The 24130-nt window shown below is 35.3% G+C and overlaps 1 pseudogene; it reads right to left on the reverse strand.

The window, feature by feature from the left end:
- Window positions 1-20909: 20909 nt before the first annotated feature.
- On the reverse strand, window positions 20910-21491 carry LOC143683221 (deoxyuridine 5'-triphosphate nucleotidohydrolase pseudogene; annotated as a pseudogene).
- Window positions 21492-24130: the final 2639 nt, after the last annotated feature.

A 24130-nucleotide genomic window follows, 5' to 3' on the forward strand; every position in this document is an offset into this window, starting at 1 on the left:
CGCCTTAACCCTACAAAGGTATTGTCATCCAGGTGGTGCTGTAACTGAGTCATCAAAGGTCATTCCACTGTTTCCATCAAGCTAGCTGTATTAGGATAAATACGGAACATGTTAAGACCAGTGAATTACATGAGCATGGGCCCACTGACACACTTCATTTCCTGTGAAGTGAGGCCCTGGTTCAGAACCAATGTGTAGAATACCCTGCTGGTAGATAACACATTTTATAAATTGTGTGTGGGGAAGGCAAATTCATATCCAGAGTAAGTGTCCTTTTTGTAAGAACAAAGCATTACCCTTTCCATGACGGAAACAACTTATGTTCAACATACCACCAGGAAGTTGGCTGGTCACCTTGAATGGTGTCTTATTACATACCCAATGTTGTTTTCTGCTTTTGGCAGAATCAGCCACTCCAGAAATGGCTGGATTTTGTATTACATCAACTTTCTTTTGCAAACTCATCTTTGCTGTGCAGTTAGTGTTTGCATTCTTTTTGTTTTCTTGGTGTTTTTTTGCAGGTTTATGTCTTTACTTATTTTTCTGTCATTTGTGTGCGCTTCGGGGGAAGAGAAGAAAGTTGCTCATTTAATTTCCCTAATATGGATTTAGATACTTCCTTCATGGTTGCTTTTACTATCAGATATGGTAATATCCATTAAACTCAAAAGCCTCACAACTAGCAGACCAAATCTCCCTCTGATTAGAAAGAGAAAGGGAGGGTACTGATGAGTTCTACGGCTTTTCCCAGAATGAGGCAAGATAGAATAAAGTATAGAGGCTGTATTCCCTGATTTCCTATTCAGCTCTGAAAGAGTTAATGCACAACTGCAAACTTCTTAGAAGGAGAATTTCTCCCTATAGTCCCCAAACCCCCCAAAGCCATAAAGCTTGTAAAATCATGGGCCCCAAAATGACTCTTAGTCAATAATTGAAAGCCTGGAGTCATAAAGATTGTTAAATTGTGTGCCCCGAACAAACTTTAACACGTGACAGAGCTCCACAAGCACAGATAGCTATCTCTTCCTGAAACAAAGAAGACACCTGGCATTTAAAGGTTGAAATGGAAAATCACTACTAGCAAGACTTCCTTCACTCCCAGCAAACCCTCCCTATAAAGTAAGTTAACCCATGCAGCTTGGGCATGGCTCTCTCTTCTGCACGTAGACGTAGATGTTAATTTCTTTAGCACATACCAACCTTATAATAAACTTTACTGCTCACTGTTAATTGCCTTCTCATCCCTGAATTCTTTTTCATGGCCTCACTCTGAGCCTGGAGTGGGGCTTGGCTCTGCTATCAACAGAGCTCTGGTTACAGGAATATATGAGTGTATTATCATGAGTGTGATTTGCCTGTGAGAAGGAGATTAATATTCTTTCTCTATTCTGGTCTAGAGTGACTAAAAGACTTTAAGTTGTAACAGCCTGAGAATGCAGAAGACTCATTTTTATCTAGGAGACTAAAACAGATGTGAGAAATTGAAAATGAACTTACGACTGGATTCTGGAGTCTGAACTGAAACAAAGAAAACAAAAACAAAATTTTTACTTGAATGAAAAGGGAGACTGATTTTCACTATTACCTTTTTTGATTACTAACACAATAAAATTTGACAATTCTGATATATTAAAAATTAATACTTTCATTAAAAATCAGTATATTCTAATTTTCAAAAGTCAACTAATGTTATAGGATTATAGCAAATTTTTTTTCCTTATCACAAACATTCACAATCAGGTTTACTCTTTCAAATGAAACTGCTCTGTGCTGGTTTGAAACTGTTAGGTACCCCAGAAAAGCCACGTCCTTTTTTCCTGATTCAATCTCGTCGGGGCAGCTGTTTCTTTTAATCTTGATTCAATATTGTGGGGTGGAAACTTTGATTAGATTGTTTCCATGGAGATGTGGCACCCAAACTCAGTTGTGGGTGGGACCTTTTTATTGGATTGTTTCCATGGGAGATGTGACACACCTAATTGTGGGTATAGCCTTCTTATTAGTTGGAGATGTGACTCTGCCCATTCAAGGTGGGTCTTGATTAGTTTACTGGAGTCCGTTAAAAGAGGAGACATTTTGGGGAAAAGCTCAGCGCCAACAGAGACACAGACATTTGAAGATGCTTGGAGTGATGACTGAGAGAGCAGACACTTAGATGTTCGGAGATGCAGAGCCCAGAAGAAGTCCCATACACCTTCCCATGAAATTCTTAGCAAGTCAGAAGCCAGAATTTTGCACTGGAGGAGCTACAGGAAGGCCTACAGACTCTTAGAAAGGAAAATACTGGAATCAGAAGCTGGAAACCAGGAACAAGGACCAGCAGACACTGGCCACATGACTTTCCATGTGACAGACACTGGCCTTTCTTTTTTTTAAAATACCAAAAAAAAAACCCCAAACAAATGCAAACATTCTTCACTTTTGATCATTTCATTCTACATATATAATCAGTAATTCAAAATATTATCACACAGTTGCATATTTATCATCATGATCATTTCTTGGAACATTTGCATCTATTCAGAAAAAGAAATAAAAAAAACAGAAAAAAATTCATATATAAATGAATTTTACCTCTCTCTTTCATTGATCACTAGCATTTCAATCTAAATTTATTTTAACATTTGTTCCCCTATTATTTATTTTTATTCCATATGTTCTACTCGTCTGTTGACAAGGTAGATAGAAGGAGCATCAAACACAAGGTTTTCAATCACACAGTCACATTGTGAAAGCTATAACATTATACAATCAACTCCAAGAAACATGGCTACTGGAACACAGCACTACATTTTCAGGTAGTTCCCTCCAGCCTCTCCATTACATCTTGACTAACAAGGTGATATCTATTTAATGCATAAGAATAACCTCCAGGATAACCTCTTGATTCTGTTTGGAATCTCTCAGCCATTGATACTTTATTTTGCCTCATTTCACTCGTCCCCCTTTTGGTTGAAAAGATTTTCTCAATCCCTTGATGCTGAGTCTCAGCTATTCTAGGTTTTTTCTCAATCCCTTGATGCTCATTCTAGGATTTCTGTCCCATGTTGCCAGGAAGGTCCACACCCCTGGGAGTCATGCCCCACATAGACAGGGGGAGAGTGGTGAGTTTGCTTGTTGTGTTGGCTGGACAGAGAGGGCACATCTGAGCAGCAAAAGAGGTTCTCTTGGGGGTGACTCTTAGGCCTAATTTTAAGTAGGCTTGACCTATCCTTTGTGGGGTTAAGTTTCATACAAAGAAACCCTAAGATTGGGGGCTCAGCCTATAGCTTTGGTTGTCAGCACTGCTTGTGAGAATATCAAGAATTCAACTTGGGGAAGTTGAATTTTCCCCCTTTCTCACTATTCCCCGAAGGGGACTTTGCAAATACTTTTTTATTCAATGTTCAAATCACTCTGGGATTTATTGGGGCATCACTCTGGACAAACCTACAAAATCTCATGCCCTACTCAAGGTTCCATGTACTTATGGTGTTCAATTAAGCTGTCTACATAAGTTATATTTGGAAATGCACTAGTCAAAATATAAATATTGTACCAAATAAACATTTTTAGATGCTGGCCTTTCTTGAGTAAAGGTATTTTTTTCTGGATGCCTTAGTTTGGACATTTTTAAGGGTTTAGAACTGTAAACTCATAACTTAATAAATTCCCTTCATAAAAGCTAAACCATTTCTGGTGTATTGCATTCTGGCAGCATCAGCAAACTAATACACACTCAGTTAAATTGTGTATTAAATTAAATATAGGCTCTTTCTTCTGGAATTTATTTAAATATTTGATAACAGCTTTCCAAAGACGGGAGTTCTTATATTTTCAATTTTATATAGTATACACTGACTGGCTTCCTATTTCAAAGATGAGCTCTTCTTGACCCTCTACTCAACACCTCAGCTTTACTTTCTTGTGGGGGACAAAATTCTAATATGATCCTCAAAGAGTCACATCCTTGAAATATAAGCGTAGAGATAGAATAAACAGTATAACAAGTGCATAAAATTCAAGTATTCTAAAACTCTTAAATTATGTAAGAAATGTTAAAAGTAGCAGTTTGTACCATATCTTAAATATAATATATTGGTTATTGGAAACCAATTAAAGAATAGTAATAGTATAAATACAAATGTGCAAGGAGAGCAGGAACTGGAATATTAAATTAATCCAGAAGAAAGTCAAAAGGAAAAAGAGAAAAAAACAGAATATGTGGAAAAATGTTATTTATTTATTTATTTATTTATTTATTTATTTATTTATATGCTGTATGGTGGGGTCACATTTCATTATTTTTCCATGTAAGTATCCTGTTACTGTAGCACCATTTGTTGAATTTTTTTGGTTTCCTTTTGTGTGTGTGTGTGTGTGTTCTGGGAAGTACATGGACTGGGATTTGAACCCAGGTCTCCCACATGACAGGCAAGAATTCTACTAGTGAACTATGCTTGCATCCCTGGAACAATGTTATTTTTTAACCTAAAATAATGATCTTTTTTTAAAAAACTCAAATATATAATTATATTGAATGTAAATGGACTACATTCTGCAACTATAGGACAAGGATTCCCATTTTGGATTTTAAAAAAATCACAGATATGTACTGCTTGCAAGTCACATCTTAAATATATAGGCATTAAAAGGTTGAAGCTTAAATGAAAATTAAGGGAAAATATCAAACATGAATGCCAAACTAAACCAAGTTAGGCTTTAAGGCATGTAACATTTCAATAGTCAAAGAGTGGCAATGACTTAGCATAAAAGGGCCAATCACAAGGAAGATATAAGATTTTGAAATTATATATATTCCCCTGTCCATACCCCCACATGGAGTAAATAGATGAAGCAAATATCAATAAGATCTAAAAGATTTGAGAACAAAATGAACTCCTGTGAACACACTTGACCTAATTGGCTGTTCCAGAATATTACTCTCCACAGTTATGGAACATATTCTGTAGGAATGTACAAGGAATTTACAAAATTGTCCATGTGATAAGCCACAAAGTAAATGACTGAGGTCATTTGAAGTATATATATGTATTATACTATATTTGATATATAAATATATAATATATAAGCATGTAAAATTAAGCTAGAAGAGGTGTTAAAAAGAGAACTAAAATATCTCAAAATAGTTTGAAATTATGTACTATATCTCTTGAACTACCATTCATCAAAGAAGAAGTGAAAATGCATGGTAGAAAATATTTTCAAAGAATGATATGAGAAATACACACATAAAAAGTTTTGGGAGGGAGCTGGGGGTGAGAGGGTAGTTCAGTGGTAGAATTCTTGTCTGTCATGCGGGAGACCTGGGTTTGATTCCGGGTCCATGCACTTCCCAAACAAAGAAACCAACAGAAACAACCAAACAATTCAACAAATGGTGCTGCAATGATGGGATACTCACATGGAAAAAGAATACAGCATACAAAAAAAAAGTTTTCGGAGGAAGATAAGTTCATGCTTAGGGGTAATTTTATAGGTTTAAGTGTATAATTTCGAAAAGAAAAGCTAAGAAATCATTAATTAATGTATTTACCTGAACATGCTATATGAAAGAAGAGGATTTCAGAAAAATGTAGTAAGGACCTCTGAAAATTCTATCATACATAAAAAGAAATAGCAAAAATTTTTAGAATTAATTTTTCCAAACATGCAAATTCACTATACCCTTCAGCAACCGCTGGAACATTTATTCAAGAAAAATACCTGGTTCTTCATAAGAACAGGAGCTTTGTGGCATTTTAAGTTACTCCTTTCCTATCCCCCACTCTCTAGCTTTGTGGTAGGCTTGAAAACAAACAGCTTGCATCTGCAGTGGAACCATCAGCCACTGGAGAAGGCAGAATGGGGTTGGGACTTCTTCAAAGCCCCATTGTCCTGAAAATTGTCATTATTTGGACTGTTTGGGGTTTCCCTGGAAGACCCCACTTCAAGGCTTCTTGTATTCAACCTTCCTTAACGTTTTACCATTGCAAACAGCCTTTCCCCAAGCAGTTGCATTGAAAGCATTTATAGGCAATTGTTTAACATTCTGGTTGTCTGAGATGGTTGACAACAGTTGGGACAAATGATAGGCTAATCAAAAAGCCTAAAATGTAAATCTAGGGAATGAAATGTCCACAGGGGCTTTGTAAAGCTCTGACATATTCCTGTGGGTATTGAAGGCCTTGAGAATGTGAAGGGCCATACACATGCTCAGAGATGTGAGCATGCTGAGGCAACACACGAGGGGGCCCTAATTCTCAGCTCTGGGTGACCTATAGCCACTATACCAACAGGAAGTGAAGTCTGAGGCAAACTTGTCAACTGCCTGGCTGAGGGCTGAACAAAGGCCTCAATAGGCACACAACCCCTCAATAAAGATGGGAAGACTGTCATAGATGAAAAGACATCTATGTATTCTCAGAAGAATTAGGGATTCCTCATGTAATAAGTCAAACCCTTAATCTTAGGGTTTACCCTTATGAAACTTATTCCTGCAAAGGAGAAGCTAAGCCTACTTATAATTATGCCTAAGAGTCACCCTCAGAGAACCTCTTTTGTTGCTCAGATGTGGCCTCTCTCTCAGCTGACTCTGCAAATAAACTTGCTACCCTCTTTCCTACATGGGACATTACTTGCAGAAGTGTAAGCCTCAGTATCAGCCTGGCCCTAACATTGTGGGATTCAAAATGCCTTCTTGACCCAAAGGGGGAAAATAAATGGAGCAAAATAAAGCAGAGGCTAAGAGATTTCAAATAGAGTTGAGAGGTCATTCTGGAGGTTATTCTTATGCATTATATAGATGTTTCTTTTTAGTTTCTTGTGTATTAGAACAGCTAGAAGGAAATACCTGAAACTGTTGAACTGTAATCCTGTAGACTTGATTATTGATGATGACCGTTCTAGTTTCCTAGCTGCAGGAATGCAATACACCAGAAACAGAATGGCTTTTAAAAAGGGGAATTTAATAAGTTGCTAGTTTATAGTTCTAAGACCGAGAAAATATCCTAATTAAAACAAGTCTATAGAAATGTCCAATCGAAGGCATCCAGGGAAAGATACCTCGGTTCAAGAAGGCCAATGATATTCAGGGTTTCTCTCTCAAGTGAGAAGGCACATGGCAAACACAGTCAGAGTTTGTCTCTCATCTGGAAGGGCACATGGTGAACATGGCATCATCTACCAGCTTCTTCTCCTGGCTTCCTGTTTCATGAAGCTCCCCAGGAGGCGCTTTCCTTTTTCATCTCCAAAGGTCACTGGCTTGTGGGCTCTTGTGGTTATGTCAATCTTCTCTGACTTTCTCTGAATCACACTTGTTCTTCAAAATGTTTCCTCTTTTATAGGACTCCAGAAACTTCTCAAGACCCACCCAAATGGGTAGAGACATGTTGTCTCTAATCCAGCTTAACAACCACTTTTGACTAAATCACATCATCCAGGGAGATACTCTGATTACAATTTTAAACATACAGTATTGAATAGGGATTATTCTGTCTTTATGAAATGCGATTTAGATTAAAATCTGGCTTTTGTAGGGTCCATACATCTTTTCAAACCAGCACAACTGAACAGATATATAGCTTTTACCATGTGACCATGTGATTGTGAAAACATTGTGACTGACACTCCCTTATTCTAGTGTATAGGCAGATAAATAATAAAATAGAGACATAAATAAATAAATGGGGGGAGATGAGGGGTATGGAATGTTGGGGTGCCCTTTAAAATTTTTATTTCATTTCATTTCATTTTTTTGGAGTAGTGAAAATGTTCTAAAATTGATTGTGGTGATGCAGGCAAAACCATATGATGATACAGTGAGCCATTGATTGCATACTTTGGATGGATTATATGGTATGTGAATCTATCAATAAAATTGCATTAAAGAAAGAATTAAGGAAAAATTAAGGCATTTGCAGATAAAGAAAAGCTAAGAAAATTCGTTGCTGGGAGAACTGTTTTATAGAAATAATTACATCTATAAAATAGCTTTATAGCAACATCTAGATTGGTTTTTTATTTAATAACTGGACTGTAGTTCTAGTCAAGGTAACACATCAAAAAGCATCACAGCCCATCCCTTGTCACTTTAGCACCCATACACTTCCTTAAACCATACTTAATCTCCAAGTAAAGAGACTGATAAAATTATACTTCTGCCTCACATGACACAACTACCTTGCGTATAACTGATAACATGCTGTTTTTCCCCAGAAAAAGGATGCAAAGTTCTTTGGTGATATTACTCTTTTCCTTTGTTATCTGCAACCTAAATAGTGTGATACAATGCTAACTTCTATTAATCCATTTTGTGCCAGGTGACAAGCCAATAAGAAAGAAAACAGAAAATATTGGTTAAGAAATACAACCATGATCATAATAAAATTAGGAAGTAATATTCATAAGTATTACAGTTTTGAAGACATTGATATTTTCTTTTTCTATTCTGGTCTAGAGTGATTAAAGGACTTGCAGGTATAACAGCCTGAGAATGCAGAAGACTTATTTTTATCTATGAGACTAAATGACATGTGAGAAATTGAAAATGAACTTACGTATGGATTCTGGAGTCTCAACTAAAACAATGAAAAGAAAAACAAAATTTTTATTTGAACAGAAAAGGAGACTTGTTTTCTCTACCAGCCTTTTTCATTATGAATACAATATAATTTGACATGTTCTGATATATTATTATAATTAATATTTTCATCAAAGAAATATATATATATTCTAATATTAAAATCAATCTCTAATGGGATTATAGCAAAAACATTTTTTTCCTATTACAACCGTTCATAAACAAATTTGGTCTTCTAAATTACAACCACTCAATATTTAAATGTAGGCTCTTTCTTCTGGAATTTATCTAAAGATTTGAAAACAGTTTTCTGAAAATGGGAACACTTGTGTTTTCATTTGAATATAATATCCACTGACTCACTTGCTATATCAAAGATGAGGTTTTCTCGAACCTCTACTCAATACTTGTTCTCCTTTACTTTCGTATGGGAGACAAAATTCTAATATGATCCCCAAAAGTCACACCCTTGAAATATAAATGTGGATTCAAAATACCATAGAACAAGAGCAGAAAATTCAAGTATTCCAAAACTCTGAAATTATCTAAGAAATGTTAAAAGTAGTAATTTGTAGTATATTTAAAATATATTAATAATTAATATAGCAATATAATTTATTGTTATCAGACAACCAATAAAGTAATAGTAATAGAATATAAACAATATGCTAGAAGAGAGGAAAAGGGAATTTAAAAACAAACTAATCAAAAAGAAAGCCAAAAAGGAAAGATAAAATAACAATAAATGGGACAAAGCTATTTTTTAACTCAAAATAACAATGTTAATTTTTATAACAGAATATATAAGTATATTGAATGCATACACTACATTATGCATTACAATACAAGGTTTCCCATTTGGGATTAAAAAACAAAATCCAAATACGTATTGCTTTCAAGATACACCTTAAACATACAGGTATTAAAAGGTTGAAGCTTAAATGAAAATTAAAGGAAAATCCACTCATGCTAGAATTATACCTGGTTATGTTTTAAGGCAAGAAGAGCCAAACAGTGGCAAAGAACAAGGATAAAAGGGATAATCACGAGGAAGATATAAAATATTAAAGTTTATATATTTATATCTCAACACTCCCATACACATAGAACGAATAAGAGAAATAGACAGGACAGGCCATGGTGGCTCAGTAGGCAGAGTTCTTGCCTGCGATGCCAGAGACCCAGGTTTGATTCTGGTGCCTGCCCATGCAAAAAAAAAAAAAAGAAGAAAAGAGAAATAGGCAAATTCATAATATAGTGGGGTATTTTATCAATTTTTCTGTAACTTACAGATGAAGCAGATGATGATCAATCATATATGAAAGATATGACAAAGTAAACACAATTGAACATGACCTAATTGACTGTTCAAGAATACTACTTTTCAAAATAATGGATACATAATCTTATGAAATATAGGAAATATTTAGAAAATTTCCATATGCTGGGCCACAAAGTAAGTTTTGAGACGTTCCAAATGACTGAGGTCCTTTGGTCCTTTGGTATATACATACACACACACACACACACACACATACAAATATACACACACATACACACACAGTGGAATTAAGCTAGAAGAGCTAAAAGAGAACTAAAATACCTCAAAAAATCTTGAAATTATTCTCTATATCTCTGAATTACCAGTCATCAAAGAAGTAAAAATGCATAATAGAAAATATTTTCAAAGAATGATAAGAGAAATCCACACATAAAAAGTTTCGGGAAGGAAAAAAAAGTTTTGTGAAGGAGCTAAGTTATGCTTAAGGGCAGTTTTATAGTTTTATATACATAATTGAGAGAAGAAAAACTCAAAAATTAATAATCAATGCATTTATCTGAACATGTTTTATATAAAAAAGATGTTTGAGAAACATATATATAAAATATATGTTTGAGAAAATACTGGGGTAAGCTTCTCTTAATATTCTATCCTACATAAAAGGAAATAGCAAAAATTTTCAGAATCAACTTTTCCAGGACCATGCAAATTAGCCAAACCTTTCAGCAATCTCTGGAATGTTTACTCAAGAAGAATATCTAGTCCTTGATAAGAACAGGAGCTTTGTAGAATTTTAATTTACTCCTTTCCTATGCCCCACTCTCTAGCTTTGTGGTAGCCTTGAAAACAAACAGCCTGCATCTGCAGTGAAACCATCAGTCACTGGAGAAGGCAGAATGGGGATGGGACTTCTTCAAAGCGCCATTGTCCTGAAAATTTGTCATTATTTGGCCTATTTGGTGTTTCCCTGGAAGACCCTACTTGCAAGCTTCTTGTATTCAATTTTCTTAAAGTTTTACCATTGCAAACAGCCTTTTCTGCAAGCGGTTGTATTGAAAGCATTTATAGGCAATTGTTTAACATTCTGGTTGTCTGAGATGGTTGACAACAGTTGGGACAAATGATAGGCTGATCAAAAAACCTAAAACGTAAAGCTAGGGAATGAAATGTCCACAGGGGCTTTGTAAAGCTCTGACATATTCCTGTGGGTATTGAAGGCCTTGAGAATGTGAAGGGCCATACACATGCTCAGAGATGTGAGCATGCTCAGGCAACACATGAGGGGGCCCTAATTCTCAGCTCTGGGTGGCCTATAGCCACTATACCAACAAGAAGTCAAGTCTAAGGCAGAGTTGCCAACTGTCTGGCTGAGGGTTGAACAAGTGCCTCAACATGCACACAGCCCCTTAGCAAATATAAGAAGACTTATTGGCTCCGGTGGTTGAGATATTATCTATCAAACCATTAGCTGACTGTCAGGCTACTGGATGAGTTTTTAGTGACTTTGCACAACAAAGTATACAGACTTGACAGAAGTAATTCAGAAAAGTCACTAAGCAAACACACAATTACGACAAGAACAACAACACAACCCAGAGAGTGGGAGAATATGATTTCCAGAGATAAATTATATTAGCTAAATGATTGATGTTAAAAAAAAATTCTTAGACATGCCAAAGGAAAAAAAAACAAAAAAAGGAAGTACATCCCATATTCAAGAAAATGTCTACCAATGGAAATGTCTTTATGAAGACCAGGCATTGGACTTACTAGACAAAAATATTAAATCTGCTCTTTTAATTATATTCGAAGAAACCAAAGAAACCATGTCCAAATAACTAGTTTGGTGTCCCAAAATACTATTTTATATAGTAATTAAAAAAAATCAATAAAGAGGTGTAAACTATGTAAAAAAGAACAAAATAGATAACGTTGTTGAATAGTACAGTAACTAAAGTGAAATAATCAACAGCACTTTTAAGCAGTCTAAAGAAACATCAGTGAACTTGAATGTGTGTTAATTGGGATTATCCACTGAGGAATTAAAAGAAAGAGAATGAAATAAAATGAACATATCCTCAGAATCCTGTGGAACATCATCAAGTATACTAACACATGCATAGTGAGAATTCCAGAAGAAGAGGAATAATGAAGGGGGCAGAAAGGCTATGAAGAAATAATGGGCAAAATATATCAAACTGGACTCATCTCTATTTTCAAGAAGCTAAATGAATTACAGGAAGGATGCACTCAAAGAGATCCATACCTAGACACATTATAAGCACACTATCAAGATGAAAAGAATCTTGAAAGTACCAGGATGTAGTGATTCATCATGTACAAGTGCTCCTAAATATGATTAACAACTGATTTCACATCAGAAATTATGGAGGCCAGAAGGCAGTGGGATATCATATATAAGGTGCTGAGCAATGGGACTTTTCAACCAACAGATATATATATATTAAGAAGAAATGTCCTTCCAAAAAGAGGAAAAATTAAGGCATTTGCAGATAAGCCAAGAAAACCCTTTGTTAGTAGATCTGACCTATAAAAACACTTTAGAGGGAGCTTTCAAGGTGAATTGAAGGATACTAGAAATTAGTTGGAATCCACGTAAAGAAATAAGTAACAGAAAAGATAACAGCACAGGTAAATAAATAAGACAGTACAGATACATTGTCTTATGTTTGTAACTTTTTTCCTCCTATTGATTTAAAAGACAGCTGCATAAAGCAATAATTATATTTTGTGGTGGTGGTACAAAATGCATAAACATGTAATTCATATAATAAAAACACAAGGGAGGAGTAAGGACATGGAGCAAGAGAGGGGCAAAGTTTTTGTATATTACTGAAAGTAAGCTGGTATTCGTTTCAACCAGACTGTTATACATAAAGATGTTAATTGCATTCCACAGAGCAACCACTCAGAAAATAACTAAAAATTGTAGAGTAATAGAAATGACAAAGGAATTTAAATGGTATTAGAGAAAGCATCTATTTAATACAAAAGAAGCAGTAATGGGAGAATATAGAAATAATAAAATACATATATAGGAAAAAAGAAAAACAAAATAGCACATGTAAATACTGCCTTGTCTGTAATTACAGTAAATGAAAAGGAAATAAATATGCCAATAAAATGGCAATACCAAGTGTCATTGTGTCTTCATTGCTAATGTTCTGAAATGTATGATGCTATGGATAGTACGTGTCTTTTTTCCACTTATTGTCCAGGACTTGTTTTGGAATTGTTCAATTGTATATTTCATGATATTAAAATCAGAGTGACTTTTGTTCTCTCCCCTCCCTTCCTTTCTGCCCTCTCACTTCCTTTTCCTTCCTCAATTTACATTTGATCTTATGTTTAACACCCCTGCTAAAGAGAAATAGATCCTCTAGAACTATTTTTTCTTTTTATTGCCATTTTCTGACTTGGTTTTGTTTTCTCTCATCCAGTTGTATTTCTGGTAGTTTATTTGATAACTTTTTTCAATCACTTTACAGGATATTAATATGTAACTTGATAGTTTTAGTGTGCTACAGCTCTTTTCCTCCTCAATTTTAGTTTTTATATTACCCTAGTCTTGATTCATGAGTGCAGTATCTTATCTTATCTCTGATGTATCTTTGTCATATTAATTAAAGTTACCTCTGTTTTCCAAAGTTTTTTGGATTTCTCCAATTTTCTAATTTCTCCATGACAGTTTGGTTCTAGGTCTTTTGATTTCAAATCTTTGCTGAAATGTCTTGTGATCCTTGAAAGTCCATTTATAGTGAAATTGAAGCTCTCAATAGCTGATGTTGGGTATAGTGAGTTATGATTGTCACATGGGCCAGATGACGTTCTCTGGATGACCCTCAATATCAGAATGCGTAGTTCTTTCTCATAGGATAATTCATTTTATCCCCAGAAAGGTTCTGTATTCTCTTATGGCATAAGATATAACCCTGACTGCCCAAATTTCCTTGATTTCATTGGATAAAAAATTTAGGATGTAGACTTTTATTTTTCCCTTTATTATCTGTATGCCACACCTGATGAAAATATGTACATGGAGGGCCCATCTCCAAGGTTCCTCTGATTCAACCTCTCCCGAGCACAACCCCCTTTTCTTCTACACTAGTAGAATACAGTTTGGGTCCCAGAGTGGAGGGCTGATGGAGAGGAGTGGGGAATTGATTTATAAAGAACTACTTTGCGAGGTTTACATCTATTCATCCTGTCCTTGGCCCTATCCTCGTACCCTTATCTGAACTGTTACCTAGTCCCTGATAATCATGAGTCCTTTTGGTTTCTGCTTTTAAGATTCTCTCTTTAGGATTACCCGCTTGAATATATTTAGGATCATATTTTGTGCATCAACAAAATTAGTTGTTATTCATCCTTTTGCTTTTCAGGGTCATTAGTTTGGTTTCAGATTTTCATTTGCTTATGATTCTTTCCTTATTTCATAGATATTTCAGTTTTCCCTTTAAACATTTTTTTCTCTCAATTTCATGTGATTCAAGAGCGGTGGAAGGAAAATGAAATGCTTCAACTTTTCACTCTCAACCACAGTATCCCCGTTATAATGTTTTAATCATGACTTTCATAAAACAGCTGTTGGAAATTTGCTGTGGGAAAATTTTCTACTTCTAAGAGACCAGTACAAGGAGAGATAAGGGACAGAAAAGTAATTTACTGGATTTTCCTGAGGTAATTCCTATAAAAACAAACACAAATAAATTATAAGCCAACTTAAAGGTATTTTTTTTTAATTTAAAAGGGGGAACTTACAAATCTACCGGTGATGACAATGAGAGAGTGCATAAGTTGCCAATCAGCTGGTAGTAAATGCACACAAGATTTAAGATTAAAAAGAAGAACTTACTGGCAGGTTTTGAAGTCACAACTGAAATAGGAAGAAAAACAAAAATACAGTTGTTGATTGTCCATTAAAAGGAGATTAGTTTTCCTTAATAACTTTATAAAATAATTCAATAAAATAAAAACTTTCCATGAAGTATTTAAGTTTAATTTTTCTTATATGAAAGTACATATACTTCTTTTAAAAGTCATATTATTTTGTTTAATTATATGCCCATTTTCTGACCCATCACTTCTTCTCTCCAATATCCTTTTCTCTTACAAATTTGGGGAGGAGGCTTTCTAAGTAATACTTGGTTATAAAATAATTCTGATATTTCATGCTTTCCTAAGTTTGAATAATATTCATTAGCTTCTTACTATGGACATCAAGACTTTGCTGATTGTCTACCCATTTCCAATTCACTTTCCAATAAGCAACGTCGCTGCTTCTTTTTTTTTTTTGGCAAATCAGTACATTGTGTTAGTAATATCATGTCCATGTAAATAAAATTCTTAGTTGAGTCATGTATTATAAAAGTTCTCCTGTGCAAAATTTTCTTCTCTCTCCACATACTGTTTGACTTTTATTAGGCCTTCTTAGAAATTTTTTTAGGTTTATAAATTTGTTATTCTTTCTCAGTCATTTTAATGAGTTTCTAAAAGAGAGAGAAGAAAGTGTGCCATTTCAATTTTTTCCTATTTTGTAGTCTGATACTCTACAACAGTGGTTTTACAATCAGAGATGGTAATATGCAGAAAACCTCCATATCTTCAAATGAGCAAATCAAATCACCTACAGAGTAGAAACAGAACGGAAGATATTAATGTATTCTAGGATGTTTCCTATAATGCAAATAAAAATCACTCATCCGTTGTGTATGTCTGAGAGAAGGAGATAATATATTTTTTTTCTATAATCTTGTCTAAAGCTTGAAGTTATTACAGTCTGGAAACTCAAAAGTCTTCCTTGAAACTAGTAGTCTAAAGCAGATTTGAAAAATTGAAAATAAAGTTATGTGTGGATTCTACAGGCTCAACTAAAACACAAGCAAAATAAACAAAAATTGTTATCTGCTTGTGAAAGGAAGGCTTGTTTTCTGTAGTCAAAATTGACATACTTAGACATGATCATAAATTTTAATTCTCAAAGTAAAATATATCTTAATTTTAAAGGTGAATTGATGTAATTTTGTTAAAAAACAAAATCCAAATACATAGTGCTTCCCCGTAATTTATTCAGAATCAGTCTTCCCAATTGACAGTCAATATGTAAATGTAAGTATTTTTTTTTGAAGTTTAACCAAATTTTGAAAATAGTTATTTCTAAAAGTTATTTCTTGCATTTCCCAATTTATAAAGTTTCTACTGACTTCAACTATTGAAGATGAGACCTTCTTATTTCTTTCATCAACACCTGCCTGACCTCCTTTACTTTCCTTGGTAGACAGAATCAGAGATGATCCTCAATGAGTAACACTTTTGTGTAATGTCCTCCCCTTGAATGAGAGCAGAGCCTGTGTCTTGATTCTAACCAATAGTGGCCTAGGTGATGAGATAGTTACTCTAATGATAACTTTGCATTATTTAAGAGTCAGAGTTAGCCATCTGATGGGAGCTATTTCCTGCTGGCTTTGATGAAGCAAGTAGCTAAGTTGTCAGAGGGCCACTAAGCTGATTTAGAAGAGTGTAAACTTATATGGAATATGGTCTAAGGGTTTAACAAGCCTGAAATTTTAGGCCAAGAAGAAGTGGACAGAAACAATGGGTAGATACTAAAAGGCCATGCCAAAGAGAATTATTGAAAAAATAAATTATTAGAATACAGGGAAAGGAAAAAATTAAAGAGAATAGTTGAGACAATTAAGAAAGATAGTAAATTGCCATTTTAAAGCTCAAATGTATAGACAAAAACATTGAACATAATGGAATTAATACTCCAATTAAAAACAGTGATTATCAAATGAAATCAGAAGGAAAGATAGATGATAAAGACTGAGATGGTATAATCTAGGAATGTCTACAGTGTATAGTGATAGTGACTAAAGTGCAAATTTAAAAATGTTTCTGTATGAGGAAGAACAAAGGAATGTCAAGAATGCAGGGTGTTGAAAATAGATGGTAATTAATATTTAAAAACTTTAATGCATGTGTGAGAAAAGCAAAAAATGTTTATTTGGTACAAAATTTATATTTTGACTAGTGCATTTCCTAATATAATTTATGTAGACAACTTAATCGAATACCGTAGTACTTGGAACCTTGAGTAGGGCATGAGATTTTGTAGGTTTGTCCAGAGTGATGCCCAGATAAATCCCAGAGTGATCTGAACAGTGAATAGGGAAGTATTGCAGAGTCCCCTTGGCGGAATGGTGAGAAAGGGGGAAAATTCAGCTTTTCCAAGTGGAGAATTCTTGATATTCTCACAGGCAGTGGGGACAGCCAAAGCAATTGGCTGAGCCTCCAATCTTGGGGTTCGTTCATATGAAACTTAACCCCACAAAGGATAGGCTAAGTCTGATTAAAATCAGGCCTAAGAGTCACCCCAAAGAGAACCTCTTCTGTTGCTCAGATGTGGCCTCTCTCTCTCGGCCGGCACAGCAAGCAACCTCACTGCCTTCCCCCTGTCTATGTGGGACATGACTCCTGAGTGTGTGGGCCTTCCTGGCAATGTGGGACAGAAATCCTAGAATGAGCTGCAACTCAGCATCAAGGGATTGAGAAAATCTTCTTGACCAAAAGGCGGAAGAGAGAAATGAGACAAAATAAAGTGTCAATGGCTGAGAGATTTCAAACAGAGTCGAGAGGTTATCCTGGAGGTTATTCTTACGCATTAAATAGATATTACTTATTTAGTTAAGGTGTAATGGAGAGGCTGGAGGGAACTGCCTGAAAATGTGGAGCTATACTCTGGTGGCCATGTTTCTTGAAGATAATTTTATTATGATATGGCTGTTGCAGTGTGACTGTGTGGTTATGAGAGCCTTGTGTCTGATGCTCCTTTTGTCTACTTTATCGACCGATGAGTAAAACGTATGAATTAAAAATAAATAAATAATAGGGGAACAAATGTTAAAATAAATTTAGTAGATTGAAAGGCTGGTGATCGGTGAAAGGGAGGGCTAAGGTGTACGGTATGTATGATTTTTTCCTGTTTTTTTTCTTTTTATTTCTTTTTCTGAATTGGTGCAGATGTTCTAAGAAATGATCATGATGAATATACAACTATGTGATAATAGTGTGAGTTATTGATTATGTAACAAGAACAGAATGATCATATGATAAGAACGTTTGTGTTTGTATGTGGTTATGTATCATAAATAAAAAACAAATAAATAAATAAACAGATTGTCAGATTGGATTAAAAAGCAATTAAACTGAAGGTTGAAATTTTTAGCACAGTATACATACATCATGTTAAATGCCTAGCTAAGCAGAAGTAGACCTTAAGGTAAGAAACAATGCAAGAGCCAAAGAATCTTTCATTTGAGATTATAAAGTCAATTCACAACGAAAATATAAAGTCTGAAATTTGTATGCCTCTGTGTAGCACACATACCCAGATGCAAACCTATGGAAGAATGAAAGAAAAAGATAGAATAAATGAAAAACAGAGCAGCTAAGTTCATAATCATGGTAGAAGGCTTAATATGATATCTTCCAATATCTAATAGATGAAGCAAAGTTCAAGGAGAGATAAAAGTTCTGACAATTATCATTGTTGAATTTATTGACTATTTGAGAGTATTCTACCAAGCTATAAATACACATTCTTCTAAGTGTATAATTTTAGCATACATGCACATTTCCCCTTTTTGCTTCACAAATTTTGATACAAATTATCATTCTGTGTAATACAATTATGAGCATACAAGTACTATCCATTTCTTAACTGAGCTGTAGCTTTGCCTTTATTACATTTGTTTGAAATTTTTGTTTTCCTTGGAACTTGTGATCACCTTTATTCTTTTGCTTTATTAATTTCGTGCATAAACCATGAATTCATCTTAAAAGTGCTTGAAGTGTATAGTCTCTTCATTTATTGAAAGACATGTGGGCATCTATCAGATTCCTTGTCTCTTTGCAGAGAGTTTTTCAGGAGTCTCAATCCTCCAGCTGGACCAGTTGATCTTCTGCAGCAGATCAGCTATTTTGGGATTTTTATCTTTTTTCACTTCAAACATATGAGTCAGAGTTCAACCAGATATACAGAATCAATAGAAGATTTGTATTAGAGGTTCATTACAAGTAACTGGTTTATGTGATTTTTCAGGCTGGGTGACCAAGCCTGTAATCTGTGGGTCTGGCCATCTGGAAAGGCAAGATGGAAATCTGGGACTCTGGTTAAGGCTTTTGTCCTCAGGTGGAGTTTCTCCCTCATCAGAGATGCCTCAGTTATGCACTCAGTTAAGGCCTTTCAACTCATGGAGTCAGGCTCATCCAGATTGTCTAGGATTTTACCCTAGCTTAAAATGAACTATAGTCTCTAATTAAATCTACAAAATACGTTCACAGCAACATCTAGATTAGCGTTTGATTGAATAACTGGGGATTGTAGTCCTAGCCAAGGTGACACATGAAAACAGCATCACAGTCCACCCCTCGTCAGTTTAGTACCCATGTACACTTCATTAAACCACTTAATCTCCCAAGTAGAGAGACTGATAAAATTATACTTCTGTCTCACATGCTGTAACTACCCTGCGTACAAAAGACAACACGATTTTTCTTTTCACTCAGAAAAGAATGCAAAGTCCTAAGGTGATCTTACCATTTTCCTTTGATATCCTGCAATTTCAATGCTATGATATAATGGTGACTACTATTAATCCATTTCGTGCTAGGTAATAAGGTGATAAGAGAGAAGAAAGCAGAAAATATTTGGCTAAGACATACACATGTATTTATTATAAAATGAAATAGTAATAGTTATAAGTATTACAGCCCTTGTTTTTGCAACTAGTCACGTGGGTGTGGCTGATCTCGAGAAGCGCCTTCTTCCACCACCCATTCCATATTGCCTTTCCCCTCATCAAGTGCCTCAGCTGCTCCTGGTTTTTTCGTTTTGTTTTTTTGCCTTTTGGAGTGATGCATCATTAGCAGTCCTGCTTTAACTGGGTTCCTTGTAGTTTTGCGCTGACTTTAATCAGAGGACATGATTATGTTGAGATGCCATAAGGAATTTCCTGCATTCCATATGTACTCTTTTTTACCTCCACTGTGTGGTAACAAGCCAGTTTCCTCTTGGTAACTCCCTTATTTGCCTGTTGGTTCAAAGGCATAGGAGCTCAGGGTGTTCTGGTGACAGTCTGAACTTGCAGTTCAATGGAACCGTCACGTCCTTTTGGAGGCACTTATCCCTTTGGATCCTGAATCTCTAGACTAGCAAAATCTAAGTTACTGGGGATTTCTTAGTAGATCTCTAACAGTAATAGGCCACTCCACTGTTCTGTCAAACAAACTGTAATAGGATAAATAGGGAACATGTTAAAACCAGTGGATTCCATGAGCATGGCCCCACTGATACACGTCATTTGCTGTGAAGTAAGTTCCTGGATCAGAAGCAAAGTTGTATCATGACTGTAGATAAGGCATTTTATAAATCCAGGGTTGGTAGCATTGAGTGCAGGGAAGGCAAATTCACACCCACATAAGTGTCCTTTCCAGTAAGAACAAAGTGTTACCCTTTCCATGATAGAAGCAGCCTAATGTGTTCAATATGCCACCAGTTAGCTGACTGATCACCTTAAGTGTTATATTGCATTTTCAGTGTTTGTAGCTTTCTGCTGTTGGCAGATTCAGTTACTCAAGCAGTGGCTGAATTTTGTATTATATGAACTTTTCTTTGTTGTGCAGTTCTTCTTTTTTGTTTTTTTTTTAAATTTAACCTCTCTTTTTTATTATCTTTTAGTTCAGTTTATGCAAAAATTTGTATTTGTGAAAGAATTCAAGTTCACCGAATAAAAGGTATTGTTTAAGTTTTGTAAAGTAATTAAAGCAAAATAAGTTGCTGAAGGGATTTAGTGAATTAAATAATGCTTATTTCCCCATCAGATGTACATTTATAAAAAAAAGAACGGAAAAAGAAACTGCTTGTATTAGGGCACTACCAGGCAGATTTACATACAACAATCAATTAGCAGAAAAATACAAGAAAATTTCTATGTGATCCCATCAGAGGTGCCCTTTCCTTGATCATAAGAAAACCAAAAATTTTTAGAGGTTAGAGATATTAAGTTTAAAGAAGTATAACCACCAAAATATTTTAAGTAAAAGCATTAGTTTTAAGGGACAAAGTATGTTTCCCGTTCTTGGCAAAAGTGTTAAATTTTTTTCAGTGGAACCCAAACCTCCTGAACCCCTTTCAGTCACATCCTAAACTTGAGCTTAGTCTGTTTCTGGATTTAAAAAATTCCGTTCACAAATCAGCTGTGCAATTCGATCACCCTTTTTCACCTCAAACTTTTCGCTGCCAAAATTAAATAGCACAACGCCAACACTTCCTCTATAATCTTCACCAATGAAGTGTTTTGCAGCCAAGCCAGAACGTGGAGCTATCTTCCGTAACATCCAGAAGGAAGGCCTCTCTGAATGCATGCTTTCACAAGGGCTTTCCCCATGGGTGGTACTACATAATCACAGGCACTGTACAGGTCATAGCCCGCGGCCCCTGCGGCCCCTTGGACCCGGCAGTGGAGTGTTTTGAGAGCTGGGCAAAGCGGACACGCACGCCGCCCTCCTCCGCAGACCCGGCTCGCTTGCTTGGGGTGATGTCAGAGTCTCTTTAGAACAAGGCATGGCAGTGCAGAGAGTGAAAACCAGAGTCCAAGTGAGAGCAGAGAACCCAATGAGAGAACGCAGGGTAACGCCCGCGGGAGGGAAGGCCCGTTATTAATTTCCCGCCAGCAACTATGCATCCTCTCCGTCCCCTGTGCAGTTCGTTTTTGCATTCTTTCTGATCTCTCTCTCTCTCTTTCTTTTTTTTTTTTTTTTTTTGCACGTTTATGTCTTCTCTTATTTTTCTCAATCATTTGTGTGAGCTTCAGGAGGGAAGTAAAGAAAATGGCTCTTTGAATTTGCCTAATATGGACTTAGATACTTCCTTCTTGGCGGTTTTACTATCAATTATGATAATGTCCATCAAACGCAAAAGACTCACAATTAGCAGACCAAATCTTTCCCTGATTAGAAAGAGCAAAAGAGGGCACTGATGGGTTTTGGGCCTTTCCTAGCATACATGAATGTATTAACATGAGTGTGATTTGCCTGAGAGAAGGAGATTAATATTTTCTTTCTCTATTCTGGTGTAGAGTGATCAATAGTCTCGAAGCTATAACAGCCTGGGAAGGCTGAAGACTTGTTTTTTCTAAGAGACTAAAAGATGTGTGAGAAATTGAAAATGAACTCACCCTTGGACTCTGGAGTCTCAACTGAAACAAAGAAAACAAAAACAGTATTTTTATTTGAACAGAAAAAGAAGACATTTTCTGTACTCACCTTTTTCATTAACACAATAAAATGTGACTTTCTGAAATATTATTACAATTAATATTTTCATCAAAAATGTATATTCCAATGCTCAAGTCATCTAATGTTTCAAGTTTAAGCAAAAAACATTTTACCCTATCATAACCACTCAATATATTATTAAATTACACCATTCAATATATAAATGTAGGTTCTTTCTTCTCATTCTTTCTTTTGGAATTTAGCTAAATATCTGAAAAGAGCTTTCTGAAATGGTAACTCATATTTTCATTTGTATAATATCTACTGACGGACTTCCTATATCAAAGATGAAGTTATATATATGTCCCTGTGAACACCTGCATAGAGGTAGAATGAATAAGAGAAATAAGCAAATTCATAATTATAGTGGGGCTTTTTAACTTTTTTTCAGTGATTTAAGATGAAGCAGCTAAAGATCAATAAGATATAAAAGATATGACAACAATGTGAATGCAATTGAATACACTTGACCTAATTGTTCAAGAATACTACACTACAAAATTATGGATACATATACTATTCAGATATACAAGTAATATTTAAAAATCATCCATATGCTGAGCCACGACATATGTCATGATAGATTCCAAATGACTGAGGTAATTTGGAATACATATTTTTAACACAGTAGAATTAAGCTAGAAATGGTGTTAAAAGCATAACCACAATAAATCAGAATATTTTGAACTTACTAGCTACATTTCTGATTTAATATTTATCAAAGAGGAAGTGAAAATGCTATTAGAAAATATATTGAAAGCGTGATAATAGTAATCCCACACCTAAAAAGTTTTGGGATGTGAAAAAAAAAAAGTTTTGGGATGGAGGTAAATTTATGCTTAAGGGAAATTTTATAGTTTCAAGTGCATAATTTAAAAAAGAAAAGCTCAAAGTCAGTGATCAATGTTTTTATCTGAACATGTTATATGAAAAAAGAAAATTTTTGAGAGAATGGTGGAGTAACCAGGTCTAGAAATTCTATCCTAAAAGGATAGATAAAAGGAACTAGCAAAAATTAACAGAGTCAACTTTTCCAGAGCCCTGGAAATTAGCCAAATCTTTTGGTAATCTCTGGACCATTTATTCAAGAAAAATGCTTGATTCTTTAATAAGAACAGGAGCTTTGTGGAATTTTCATTTTCTCTTTTCCTATCCACCATTCTCTAGTTTGTGGTAGCCTTGAAAACAGCTTGCAACTGTAGTGAAAACCATCAGCCACTGGAGAGGGCAGAATGTAACTGGGGCATCATCAAAGCCCCTTTCTCCTGAATATTGTCATTATTTGGCCTGAGTAGTAATTGGTGTCATCTTGGCCAGGTGATGGTGCCTACTTGTTCTGTTGCTGTGTATTTAAATCATCAGCATGTGAATTTTGTCTATGGCTGATTACATCTGTAGTTGGCTAAGGAGAGTGCTCTTCTCAATGAGTAAGGCTTAAAAGAGGAGGTCAGAAAAAAGAAAAATAGCTCAACACAGCTCCAAGGAGCTCAGCACATCCCTGTATAATGAAGCTCAGATCTCAGAGTCAGTTTAGACCCAGTCATTTAGAGTTGCAAAAAGGAAATGTCCTGGGGAAAGCTGTTTGAACCCAGAAACCCAGAGGGAAGGTTAGCAGATGTCACTATGTGCCTTCCCATGTGAGAGAGGAACTCATATGAAAGCTACCTGTCTTCCCCTGAAGAGCTGTAAATCTTAACTAAATAAATCTCCTTTATAAAATCCAGTCCATTTCTGGTGTATTGCTTTCTGGCAGCATTAGCAAACTAAAATAGCCTGTTTGGTGATTCCCTGAAGACCCCATTTGTAAGGCTATCTGTGTCTGACCTTTCTTAAAGCTTTAACATTGCAAAGAGACTTTTTCCCAAAGGAGGTGTTTTGAAAGCAATTACAGGCAACTGTTTAACATTCTGGTTGTCTGAGACAGTTGA

This window comes from Tamandua tetradactyla, chromosome 5 (genome assembly GCF_023851605.1).
Source record: "Tamandua tetradactyla isolate mTamTet1 chromosome 5, mTamTet1.pri, whole genome shotgun sequence".
NCBI lineage: Eukaryota > Metazoa > Chordata > Mammalia > Pilosa > Myrmecophagidae > Tamandua > Tamandua tetradactyla.